Source organism: Marmota flaviventris, chromosome 14, assembly GCF_047511675.1.
Source record: "Marmota flaviventris isolate mMarFla1 chromosome 14, mMarFla1.hap1, whole genome shotgun sequence".
Classification (NCBI taxonomy): Eukaryota; Metazoa; Chordata; class Mammalia; order Rodentia; family Sciuridae; genus Marmota; species Marmota flaviventris.
This window is the reverse complement of record NC_092511.1, coordinates 29,629,727-29,641,758: the sequence shown is the minus strand read 5'-3', so window position 1 is coordinate 29,641,758 and position 12,032 is coordinate 29,629,727. Positions and strand designations below refer to the sequence as shown.

The 12,032-nt window shown below is 37.9% G+C and overlaps 1 protein-coding gene across 2 annotated transcripts in view; it reads right to left on the bottom strand.

The window, feature by feature from the left end:
• The window catches only part of Rmdn2 (regulator of microtubule dynamics 2), an 87,516-nt gene extending 81,433 nt beyond the window's left edge, over positions 1-6,083 (bottom strand). The window contains exon 1 of one of the 2 annotated variants that reach the window (XM_071601505.1): positions 5,708-6,083. The gene's annotated coding sequence lies outside the window, so the exon portion shown is untranslated. Of the gene's footprint in view, positions 1-3,869; positions 3,923-5,707 lie in introns of those variants that run through there. The other variant, XM_071601506.1, reaches the window with a different exon arrangement.
• Between the last annotated feature and the right edge of the window lie 5,949 nt (positions 6,084-12,032).

Here is a 12,032-nt window from a genome sequence, read left to right as displayed (position 1 = left end):
CAATATCAAGCAGTCTGAAAAAATACATGAAGTTAGAGGGGGGAAAAAATGACCAAAAACATTCCCAAATTAGAGAAAACACACAAGGTCAACATAATCCAAGTAGAATAAGAAAACAAAAATAAGGCATAACATTATTAGATTGATAAAAATTAGTGACAAAAAGAATATCTTAAAAGTCATCAGAGGCCAACCAGGGTGGCACATGCCTGTAATCCCAACAGCTTGGGAGGCTGAGGCAGGAGGCTCGGGAGTTCAAAGCCAGCCTTAGCAAAAGCAAGGCGTTGGACAACTCAGTGAGACCCTGTCTCTAAATAAAATACAAAATAGGGCTAGGGATGTGGCTCAGTGGTCCAATGCCCCTGAATTCAAGTCCTGGTACCAAATAAATAAATAAATAAACAAATAAATAAAAAGTCATCAGAGAAAAAGACACATTGTATATAAACCTCAGGTACTATTTAAGCAAGAAAACAATGAAGTGACATATTTAAAATGGTGAAAGAACTGTCAACTTAAATTACTATACCCAGTGAAATATCTTGTCAAAATTGAAAGCAAAATAAACATTTATTTATTTATTTATTTTAGACAAAGGAAAGCTGAGGGAATTCATCACCAATTCAGACATAAGAAACGCTAACAACCAGGCGTGGTGACACATACCTGTACTCCCAGCACCTCAGGAGGCTGAGTCAGGAGGATCATAAATTCAAGGCCACCCTCAGCAATTTAGTAAGGGTCTTAAAATAAAAAATAAAAAAAAAAATAATGAGCTGAGGATGTGGCTCAGTGGTTGAATCCCCTTGGGTTCAATCTCTTTTACCAAAAAAAAAAAAAAAGAGAGAGAGAAGAAAGAAATGCTAGCAGAAGTTCTTAAAGCAGAAGAAAAATGAAAAGTTTGAAGGATGAAGAATACCTGCTGTGGGCTGGGATTGTGGCTCAGAGGTAGAGCACTCGCTTAACATGGGCAGGACCTGGGTTCGATTCTCAGCACCACATAAAAATAAAGGCATTGTGTTGTGTCCATCTACAAAAAGATTCATTCTCTCTCTCTCTCTAAAAAACAAAACAAAACAAAAATCCTGCTGTGGAAAATACACATGGATAAACATAAAAGTCATTTTCTAGGTAGGCATGGTGGTGCGTGCCTGTAATCCCAGAAGCTCAGGAGGCTGAGGCAGGAAGATCTCAGTTAAAAGCCAGCCTCAGCAAAAAGCAAGGCACTGAACAACTCAGTAAGACACTGTCTCTAAATAAAATACAAAATAGGGCTGGAGATGTGGCTCAGTGGTCCAAAGCCCCTGAGTTCAAGTCCTGGTACCCCACTCCAAAGTCATTTTTCTCATTTTAAAATTTCTTTATAAAATGTTTGCTTATTAAATCAAAGATGACAATAATGTACCATAGGGTTTATAATGTACATATAAGTAAAAAATAATACAATAACTCAAAGTGTTTGTAAATATCTTAAATTATAATAGTGTTATCAAGTTAAAGATGCATAGTTATAAATTCTAGAATAGCTACTACAAGAATAAAGGGAAAAAAATGCAAAGATATAGATAAGCCAGTAGTGGAGACAAAAATGTAATACTGAAGACATTCATTAGTTCAAGGAAAGGGGGAAAACAGACAGACAAACAGAAAACAACCAGGAAAAGAGAAATGATGCCGTAACTCTATTAAGAAATGAAGAAACAACAGTATTTTTATTTGCCAATAAAAAAAAAAAAACCCAATTAAAAAGGAAAAGCGGAAGAAATGTTAGAAAACTGTACAACAATAAACTTGAGAAAGCCAATGGGGTGGGCTCTAGTGCAAAAGTTCAAGGGTTGACCTTTGATGGGAACACAAACCACTCATTCACAGTAACAAAAACAAGGCAGATTATGTGAGCAGAGATTCAGGTATGTGGGTAGATGTTGTGGTGAGAACTGATGGAAGTTCTCTTCGATTGCTTCTTAAGTGAAATAGTAAAACAGCTAGGATTAAGAATCCAGGCAGAAATATTGGAAATATGCAAATTCTAAATTAGGTTGTATACCAAAAATTTGACTTCCTAGAGTTTATATTCTATGATTCCACATATTCTAGCAAATCGTTGTTCCTTATACACTAAATGGCCGATTTAATATAATGTGTCATATGACCTATGAAAGAGATTCTCAAAGAATAAGGAACAAGAATCTATTCTGAGAAGACTTCTTAAAAGAATGGCTCTTTTTAGATTTGTTACACTGCACTACATACATGATCACAACAATTGCCCTATTTGGATGTTCTACCTCATTATTGGCTGAAAGGTTAATGAGAAGGACCAGCTGTAAAATAGTATTCTAGAAATTACTTCAGATGTCAGTGAATATTATCTTGAAGAGGTTTTAGGTTTATCTCCTAAAAGAATTCCAGAGAAAGTCTTGCAACTTTAAGCTGGCCTGAATGACAGATCATTTTGCCTGGGATTAGATACTTTTACCTAGTTGGTATTGTTACAGAGCTGGGGACTTCCTGGAAACTAAGGCAATGTGAAGACTCCTGTTCAAACCCTGATTCTTGTGATCAACTCAGAAAGATTTCAGAAATGTCACTCAGAGAAACAGGAATGAATTTATTTAAAGAATAGGCAAAGGGAAAGGGATCACTGTAAAAGGAGAGTGGGTCGTCTCAGATAGGAGAGGAACAATGTGTCTCTCTTGCACTTCAGTTTTATTGGGGATTCCATAGAAGTTTCTACAGAGTCCCACATTAGGGTGACATCAAGACTTTCAAATCCCCACTGCCAGGACAACTGTAGGTCACCTTGGCCCATGCTGACCAGTCCTACTTGGATTCTTAACCTTAAATTCTTATGGTTAGAAGGAATTACCCTAACCATCTTCTGATTTTCAGTATCTAGTCACAAAAGTCTCTCCATTCAAGGTAATTTGAGTTCCTCTTATCAACATTACCGTGGGCCTGCATTTCTCCTATAGTTAACAGGTAGTTTGGTGAGGAATGTGACATGGCCTGTCCACTCAGACCAGGCAGAGTTGCAGGTAAATTGCTTCTTGGAAAAGAAAGCATGTGGGGGGTAGCACAGTGGACCCATTTTATAGCTTTTTTTCCCTTAACCTCATGTTCCTGTCATTTGCATCTATCTGTCCCCTAACACTATAACTGGGAATTTATAAATCTAACTATCTGCCTATTCCCATAATATCAAGAAGAAATGCCAACAGCATATTTCAATCAATCTGTAACTTCAGCTGAAATTATAGGTAATTATTAGTTGTTATTTCCACAAAACATTATACTGTATCAGAAATTTACTTGGAAGATTATTGCAAAAAAGCAATAGATCTAAGAAAAGCCACTATATACCTACAACTTACATTTACATCACAGTTAATAATAATGTATCAAGGTTGATCATCTTTTTTTTTCAATAAAAAGATCAATGGTGGTGGTGTAGTTCACTAGTACAGTGCATGCTTAGCGTGTACAAGATCCTGGGTTAGAGCCCCACCCCCAAACTACATACAAGATAAAATCAGGATGTCCATATGCTGGTCTAGATGACTACTAAAAAGATCTTTCCTATACTTACTGCATTTTTTTTTGTCCATTCCTCTATTGTTTCTTTGAACTTTACATTAATAAACAGTTTAGTTTTAAAAGTGTTTTGTTTTTTTTTTTTTCATTTCATAAGTAACTAGATGTGAAAATCTCCCTAGGGTAAAAACCTTATCCCTGAGACAGAACCACCTTTAAACATATGAGGAATATACTTTGCTTAACCTTTCTTTAGTAATTACACCACTTTCAAATTATCTGCTGGAGGCAGAGTAAAACAAAAGTCAAGTCCTGCCAGGAGTGGTGGTACACACCTGTAATCTCAATGACTTCAGGAGGTTGAAACTGGAGGATCACAAATTCAAGTCCAGCCTGAGTAATTCAGTGACACCTTGTCTTAAATCAACAATAAAAAGGTCTGGGGATGTAGCTCAGTATATAAAATACCTTTGGCTCAATCTTCAGTAACCACAAAAATATATAAATAATAATAGTACTATTATTATTTTTCTGATAAGCAAGCTGAGGCACCAGCAACTACCAAGTCATTTACCCTGAGGGTCATCCAACTAGGAAGTGGAAAATGTCACCCTTAACATCCTGTGAGGAAACTCCCGGGATGCACCTAGCTGAATGCTGAAGATTCAGAAAGCATCAACAAGGACATGAAGGAGAATGCTGACTGTGCAGAGATGTCCATAGGTGAAATATGACTTCAGAATCATGAAATTTAGCTGTGGAAAAAACTAGAATCAATGGAGCTGGTATTTGTTTTAAATAACTACAATTATAAACAAATAGTTTAGGCTATGTTTGAATTTTATATCACTATAAAATCAATGTGCTTTTACACCAATAATTTGAAAAATGACACTAATTAAAAATATTGAGATACAAAAGTAATAACCAGAATACTTCTTGCCTGAAGTATGATTTCAAAGATTGTATGAAGTCATTTGCATAGCTTTTTCATTTTCATTAGTTGGAATTACTTCTATTATAGAATAAAAATACAATAATTAAGAATTTCACTGAGCAAACTTCAGAGCTCTAATATTTTAATACTCAGGTGCAAAGTACTGTTAATGTTACAATGTTAAAATTTTAAGGCAGTAATACCAGAAAATTAGACTTATTTTAATATAAATTACTGGCATCTAAAATTAGTACTTAATCCAAGGTTACAGAATTGTCTAGTAAAATGAGAATTCTAGTGAAACGATAAATCAAAATGTTGCTAAAGAAAACTAGAACATAAAAATAATGCTTTCTGAATAAAGTTATTTCATTTTCAACTTTTAATTTTTAGACATAAAATTATGCTTTACCACATAACTATATTAATGCTTACAGTACATATCTAGCATATATATATATATATATTCCTATAATTCATCTGCTGATCCTTAGGGGAAAAAGTATAAAATGCCCTGATAAACTCGAGAAATCAATGAAGACTTTCGCAGTAAGGTTAAAGAAAAATTAATGTCTTATAGACCAACCTGAGGTTTAAGTTTCCCAAGGGAACTGCCCTGAGACCTTGAATAAGTGATCAGATTCTGATGCGACCCAGAAAACTCGGTTTACTTTCAAAGTGAATTCTACTCATTTGTCATCAGCTTTTCATGGTTTTACTTAGTTAGAATTTATTTTAAATTTAGGGATCCCTGACGTTTGGCTTATTTGCAAATGACAGTACTGATATCCGGGCCTTCGTTTTTGTGCCAAACAGGAAAAGAATCTGTATTTCAGCGGGGAAAGAAACGCAAACAAAACGCAACGCTGGCGCTAGGCGGCGAGGAAAGATCCGCCGCCCGGATGAGCGCCCGGCTTGTCTCTGCTGGAACTTGGCGGCTCGCAGGGACCCGCCAGGCTGCGGGGACATGGTGCCCACTCCCCCGGCCCTGGGGTTAAAGCGTGGAAAGGCCAGCCACTTCCCGGACGCCACTTCCGAGGCATGCGCTCCGCAAAAGCTGCGTTTGGAAACCCGAGCACAAGTTCTCCAGCTTCAGGAACAGACCGCAGACGGGGCCAAAAGAGCGACCCCGGAAGTGCAGTCGCCGCTGCCGGAAGTACTGCCGCTGCCTCCTCACGCCCCCGACCGCGTCGGCCCTGGTCCGCTCAGTTGCCCCTTTCCCTCTTCCGTACGCACCTGCGTTCGTTAAGCGGACCTGTCTGCGGTTCGCCGGCCGCCGACCCTGGCCTGCGGGCGGGCGGGGAGCAGCGGGCAGACGGCGGCGCCCGAGGCCGCGTGTCCCACAGTCCAGCACCGCGCCGCCGTGTCCTGACCCAGAAAGTCTAGGCGCCGGGGGAGGAGTCCGTGGCTGCTCGGCCCGCGGCTCCCGCCTCCGCCCGTCCGGACTTCTCACCCGGGACGGGCGCCCCGCGTGCTTTCCGCCCTCACCCGCACAGCACCTTGCGGCTCCAGTCACTTCGTCCCCTCTCCTGACTTGCCACCCGAGCTCAGGGCCACCGCGCCTGCTCCCCGGCGTCCCCTTCTGCCATCACTGCCTCCAAACTCGCGCCAACTCTGCTTCCTTCCAACTCCCAAACCTTCCCCCCTCTCCCCGGTGTTGTCCCCTTTTAGGCATAACCTTGAACCCTATTCTGCATGGCAAACAAACGTCACAGTTTGCATCTATTGCAAATGGTGTCCACAGCCCCTTTTCCTTAACTTCACTGTAACTCACATTCTTTTTTAATGAGCAAAATTCCCAATCTCTTCGTCCTCGCATCAGTCCGAGTCGCCTTTAGATAAAAGTCATTTATCTTCTCAAATGACCATGGTTCAAGGTTCTGCCCAACTTCAGTTTCTGTGGTTTGTAAAATGAGAATAATATGGCAAACTGTTAAATATTGCTCACACGCCCCTTTTGTATTGCCTTCAACCTTGAGCATTATTGATTTAAGCTTAGACTTGTATTGAAAACTTAGTTTTAATTACTAAATCCCCCACCAATATACTGAACAGAATAAAAAATGGGTACACTCTTGTTTATAAAAACAAAAACCAAACTTCCCCATAAGGATTCTTCAGAAGACTGATTGTACAATCCGTATTCACAGATGGAAATTGGGGATTGTATGTTTATGTAATTTATTTTTTAGCTTTAAGCAAACTGCATTGAATCCTAGCCACATTTTATTTAAAGAGCAGACTAATATTTATGCTCTCAAATTTCTTTACAGGGAACCACTTTAACTCCTGTTTTATTATGGTTTGCAAAGATAATTTCCATCTAATGTCAGTATTTTCTTTATTTAACCAGAGTACAGTGTAATGTAAACCTGTGTGGAGTGATAGTTTCTTCTTTGGAGATTTGAATACAAAAGAAACTGTACTCTCTTCAGTAATACTAGGAGGGTTTTTGTTTGTTTGTTTGGTTTTTTTTGTTGTTGTTTGTTTGGGTTTTTTTTAAGGCTTAAAAGACAATTTAAGCATTTCCAGGTCACTGCTGCAGCCTCTCACACAGCACAAAAGAGGCTTATAACAAGGAGCTTGATATCAAACCAGAGACTCTGCATCTGATAGAAGAAAAAATTGGCTCTAATCTACATCTCGTGGGGTCGGGCTCCAGATTCCTTAATAGGACACCTATAGCACAAGAGTTAAAAACAAGAATCAACAAATGGGACTTACTCAAACTAAAAAGTTTTTTCTCAGCAAGAGAAACAATAAGAGAGGTAAATAGGGAGCCTACATCCTGGGAACAAATTTTTACTCCTCACACTTCAGATAGAGCCCTAATATCCAGAGTATACAAAGAACTCAAAAAATTAAACAATAAGAAAACAAACAACCCAATCAACAAATGGGCCAAGGACCTGAACAGACACTTCTCAGAGGATGATATACAAATAATCAACAAATACACGAAAAAATGCTCACCATCTCTAGCAGTCAGAGAAATGCAAACTAAAACCACCCTAAGATACCATCTCACTCCAGTAAGAATGGCAGCCATTATGAAGTCAAACAACAATAAGTGCTGGTGAGGATGTGGGGAAAGGGGTACACTTGTACATTGCTGGTGGGACTGCAAATGGGTGCGGCCAATTTGGAAAGCAGTATGGAGATTCCTTGGAAAGCTGGGAATGGAACCACCATTTGACCCAGCTATTCCCCTTCTCGGACTATTCCCCAAAGACCTTAAAAGAGCGTACTATAGGGATACTGCTACATCGATGTTCATAACAGCACAATTCACAATAGCTAAACTGTGGAACCAACCTAGATGCCCTTCAATAGATGAATGGATAAAAAAAAAATGTGGCATTTATACACAATGGAGTATTACTCAGCACTAAAAAAATAACAAAATCATGGCATTTGCAGGGAAATGGATGGCATTAGAGCAGATTATGCTAAGTGAAGCTAGCCAATCCCTAAAAAACAAATGCCAAATATCTTCTTTGATATAAGGAGGGCAACGCAAAACAGAGCAGGGAGGAAGAGCATGAGAAGAAGATTACCAAATTAAACAGGGACAAGAGGTGGGAGGGAAAGGGAGAGAGCAGGGAAACTCCATGGAAATGGAAGGAGACTCTTACTGTTATACAAAATTACATATAAGAGGAGGTGAGGGGAAAGGGGAAAAAAAGAGAGAGAGAAATGAATTACAGTAGATGGGGTAGAGAGAGAAGATGGGAGGGGAGGGGAGGGGAGGGGAGATAGTAGGGGGTAGGAAAGGCAGCAGAATACAACAGACACTAGTATGGCAGTATGTATAAATGTGGATGTGTAACCGATGTGATTCTGCAATCTGTATACGGGGTAAAAATGGGAGTTCATAACCCACTTGAATCAAATGTATGAAATATGATATGTCAAGAGCTTTGTAATGTTTTGAACAACTAATAAAAAAAATGTGGGGTGCGGGCTGAGGGATTGTGTCACCTCTTCTCTGAGAGGGAAATAGTGATGCCAGCTGATACTTGACCTTCAAGTAGGGAGAAATAATTGGAGTTTTCCTCTTTTCCTATATAACATCTGTTCCTGCCTCCTAAATACCTATGATTCTATTCCTTAAGCAGTAAGAATTATCTGAGAGGTAGAAACTCAGAAACTGATAGCCATTATACATGGCAAAGTTAAATAGTAAAGAGTCATTGTCTTGATCAGGCACTGTAGTAGGAGTGACAAAATATGACTCCACCCCTAACAGGAGTATTTTATCTAAAAGGAACATCTAAAGAAAAATAAAAACAGAACACTAAGAATCTCAGGTTGCTTTTACTCATCACAACCAACACAGCATTACAATCATTTGTCAGGAATGACTACTGGCCCTTCTGAGTTTGTCTCACCTCCATGTCTAATTTTCCCCCTTCCATTTCTGCCAGCCTATACCTGCAACCAAGCTACCTGATCTTCCCTTCACAAGCTGTGTCCTTTTCATACTGTCCTTTGTGCTTGGAATACCCTGCTCCTTGCCACCTGTTAATTCATCTACTTTGATCTGCTTCCCTGGAGAAGGTACTGTGCACATTTCCCTTGGCCCCTTAAGAAGTATTTATTCATGCCTCATTGAAACTTTTGTGCAAAGATATGGAATTTAAACAAATGCAACGCCCCCACATATACTGTTCTTCAGCATGCATCATGTACACTGTGTAATTTCTGCTCACCAGTGACTACTATGTCCATGACACTGTGCCCATCTTCAAGGCAAGGAAGGAGGTAATATTTAACTTTATCTTCCCAGCGCTTGGCACAACCTGTATTCTCTTTGTAGTAGGTAAATATTTGAAAACATTTCTTTGAAAGTAATATATACTCTTGAGGGAAAACCACTTGGAAAATTCATAGTCCTTCAGGTAGTAGTAATGTGTCAACGACTTGCATTTTGCTTTGTTATGTTTTTGTTTCTGAGGTTGTATCTGAATAGTTCTATTTCCAGGAGGCAATTAAGTTCGTTTTTGCCCTCCAACAGCTCCCAATATACCATATAGTTAACTTTCTGTATTATAATTCCTTGATTATTTCTAAACCCTTTAATCACCTATCAAATGACCAAGTGAACAGATTAAGGGAAAATGAATTGTTTAGTTTGAAGGCAACCCAAAGTTTTTTTCTCCATTTCCTTGAGAAGATAGTCTTCTTTTTGTTAGAAATTTATATGAGTTTTACTTTAAAGCTTAAGGATTGGTAATGGTCGGATAATACAACTTACATTCCAGGGTGATTTATTTATTTCTTTTGCCTTTCAGATTTTTAAATTTATAGCCCGAATTTCTTAATTTGTAAGCTGAGGGATGAACCGTGAATATAATCAGCACCACTATGTAACCACAAACTCCTACCTCAAAACAGCAAAATTAATAAATTAATTTATCTCAAAGCAGGGATTAAGGAACTACTTTATTGCTAAACAGGTGAAGAAATTATTTTAAAAATTAATTAGAACAGCCATAACCTCTCTATTGAGAGAGTTTCAAAGAGATGTGCTGTTGGCAAGGTGTCCACAGGCTGAATGTACACGCAAAGAACCAGGGAAGAGTAGGAGCCAATCAGGTGTAACTGAAGCCACAGTCAGGCCTGCAAACAACAGTAGCAACAGCCATAGCAAGAACATCTGAGTCTTACTCCCACTTCTCCCACTTCATCTATATGAGTCATCCTACTCCATCTTCTCAATAGGCCAATGAGGTGAATAACATGACTGGTAAGGAAATGGAGTCTTTGAGAGGTGAAAAAACGAGTCCCACACCAAGCAGTGAACCAGTTTTAGAGGCAATTAGTAAACAACTGTCTGAAAACCTTTCACCACTCCCAGCAAGCTCCGCCTACGCAGCCAGCCCTTTCCATCTTTGATGGAGCACCCGAGGGACTATTTCCCTCACATGACACACATGTCTGTGTCTTCCACTTCAACTACCAAGGACTCAGCCTTCACTGCTTCTGTTGGAAGAGGAACCAGATCTTCAGCTCAGAGTACTTACTTCATGGAGCATAATCCCCAGGGCCATGCTTTCTAAGCCACTCTGTGCCCACCATATTCAGGTTCGGCTAGGCAAAGAGTTTGGGGGAAAATTGTTTAAAAAATTAGGAGATCTCTAAAATACAAGAAAATTACAAATTATTTTTTTCTGAAAAGATTATCATGACTAAATTGGACCTTATAAGAGAAAAATGCTTTATATGAAAAACATATGAGGGTATGCTTATTGTTGAATATTTCTGTAAGACCAATTAGTGCAAGAAATTATTAATCACTTAAATATGATAAAATGGTTTGCCCTAAACTGAATAAATAAAAATGGTAATTTAGAAAGATATATATGAAAGATAAGTTAGTAACAATATATATGCAATATTACCTAGCAGTTCAAAGTTAAATCAATTTATTACAAATACAGCTATTTTATTAAGGTATAGAATTGTTAGGAACTTTCTATTTTGTTAAAAATTCTAGCTTTGTTTGATGAAGAAGTAGTCATTTTTAGAAAAGCATATATAGTACCTTCTCTGATTGATACTAATCGTGCTCAATGGTTATCAACAGTTTTTCTGCGACATTTCAAGACAAGAACAAAGTTTCTTCAGAAATCACAGAAGTCACATTCTTACATTGAGTTTTGGTAGTCTGTTCAAAGAACAGCCTTGGATACACTCTAAAATGAAATTCAACAGATGCAGAGTAAAGAGTAACTTTGCCCCTCCCTCATTCTTTCTTTATCTTGAGAGAAAATGTTCAAGGACGTCCTTGACAGTATACACATTAACTTCACAAACCTAGGTCAATTTTATAGCAAATTAAAAGTAAAATGGAATGTTCATCAGACAAACTGTTGTTACAATACATGTAAGCAAAAATTAGTTAAAATTTAAGAAATTATTTGTAGATATAGCCTCTTGATATATAAATAAATCTATACAGTAAATCCACTTTCAATGTTGCTATAGAAACACATTAATTAACTAACCATTGTTAAAACTTTTTGCATTTTCTAAAACTGCATTCCTATCATTATAATTAAGACATGTATTTAGACCCTCATTGGGAGAAACGAATCTAGAAAAAGATGGAAACTGAAATTCACCACTATAATGATTTTAGAAGAAAGCCTGTCTCATAAAACTATATCTTTATATCTATATCTATCTATGTATGTATCTATCTACATATATATGGATACGTATGGATATATATTAATCTATTACAGATGGATATATATAATAATTTAGTTTGAATAATTTGGATATTTATATACAGAAATGCAGTAAGACTTTATGGAGTGATAGTACAATAGTTTAAATGATGTTCATAAAATGATGTTCTTTAATTATATATATGTATATATATGTATACATATATGGAGAGAGAGAGAAAGAGAGAGAGAGAGAGAGAGAGAGAGAGATCCAACATAGTTCTAGTATTTTTGTTTAGAACAAGGGCTTTTCTTGTAATGACTTTACATTATTTCTCTTAGCATCAGAATCCTCCCATTTCTCAAACAGAGAGGTTAAGAAGAAA